Source organism: Lutra lutra, chromosome 2 (genome assembly GCF_902655055.1).
Source record: "Lutra lutra chromosome 2, mLutLut1.2, whole genome shotgun sequence".
In the NCBI taxonomy this organism is placed as follows: Eukaryota; Metazoa; Chordata; class Mammalia; order Carnivora; family Mustelidae; genus Lutra; species Lutra lutra.
Genome location: NC_062279.1, coordinates 187,956,506 through 187,957,860, shown reverse-complemented (window position 1 = coordinate 187,957,860; position 1,355 = coordinate 187,956,506). Strand labels below are relative to the sequence as shown.

The window sequence follows — 1,355 nt, the reverse complement described above, 5'->3', positions numbered from 1 at the left end:
TTTTCTGCTTCGATGATCTGTCTATTTCTGAGAGAGGCGTGTTACGATCTCCTACTATTAATGTATTCATATCAATATAACTCTTATCTTGATTAAACAGTTTTCTTATGTAATTGGCTGCTCCCATATGGGGGGCATAGATATTTACAATGTTAGATCATCTTGGTGGATAGTCCCTTTTAAGAATTATGTAGTGTCCTTCTGTATCTCTGACTACAGTCTTAGTTTAAAATCTAATTTGTCTGATTATGAGAATCGCTACCCCAGCCTCTTTTGAGGCCCATTGGCATGAAGATGCTTCTCCATCCTTCACTTTCAGTTTGGGTGTATCTTAGGTTCAAATGGGTCTCTTGTAGACAACATATGGATGGGTCCTGTCATTTTATCCAATCTGCAACCCTGTGTCGTTTTATGGGCACATTTAGGCCATTCACATTGAGAGTGATTATTGATAGATACGTTTCTATTGACATCATGTTACCTTTGAAGTCTTTCTTTTTGTAGATTGTCTCCATATTTCTATTCAATGCTATTCTTAAGATTAAAAATATGGAACGCTTCACGAATTTGCATGTCATCCTTGCACAGAGGCCATGCTAATCTTCTCTGTATCGTTCCAATTTTAGTATATGTGCTGCCGAAGCAAGCACTGATTGGAATGTTTTAACATTTATTTCTAAGTTAGGCATTTTGATAATGATAAAAATGTTAATTTTCCTCTCCCAGCTATTTGAATATAATTCCCACTTAGTAATAAAAGCTAGTGTATAGAAAAGATTTTCAAGAATTTTCATCTATTATTGACTTTAAAACTCCTAATATTTTGATCTATTAATATCTTCTCATTTTACAGCAAGTTGAGCACAGAGAAGTTAAGTAACTTACCTAAGAGCTAAGGTCATACAGTGGTAAATGACAAAGCCAGGATTCAACCCAGGCAGTCTCTAGCCAGAAACTCTGCTTTATATAATTGAATTAAATTCCCTCTCTTTCTCTCTTTCTGCTCAATATACAGAAAGGTGAAGCTGCTAGGAAATAGACACCTCAGAACTCACTGTGGACACAGACCAGTAATCTCATACATCCGCCCCTTAAAGGCTAGATCATATCGCTGTGTTACTACTACTTCTTGTGGAAAAGACAAAAAAAAAAAAAAATTCCAGAGACCCAAAACTATGTAAATTAAAGTAGAACAACAACAACGAAAATAATTAAAGCAGGGACACCTGGTGGCTCAGTCGGTTAAGTGCCTGCCTTCAGTTCAGGTCATGATCCCAGGGTCCTGGGATGGAGTTCTGCAGCAGGCTCCCTGCTCAGTAGGGATTCTGCTTCTTTCTCTGCCTGCCACTCCCCCT

The 1,355-nt window shown here is 37.6% G+C and overlaps 1 non-coding gene across 1 annotated transcript; it reads right to left on the bottom strand.

Moving 5' to 3' along the window:
- Positions 1-543: 543 nt before the first annotated feature.
- LOC125094502 (U6 spliceosomal RNA) lies at positions 544-650 on the bottom strand. Its single transcript, XR_007125530.1, has one exon. It is a non-coding gene; the product is annotated as a U6 spliceosomal RNA (small nuclear RNA).
- Between the last annotated feature and the right edge of the window lie 705 nt (positions 651-1,355).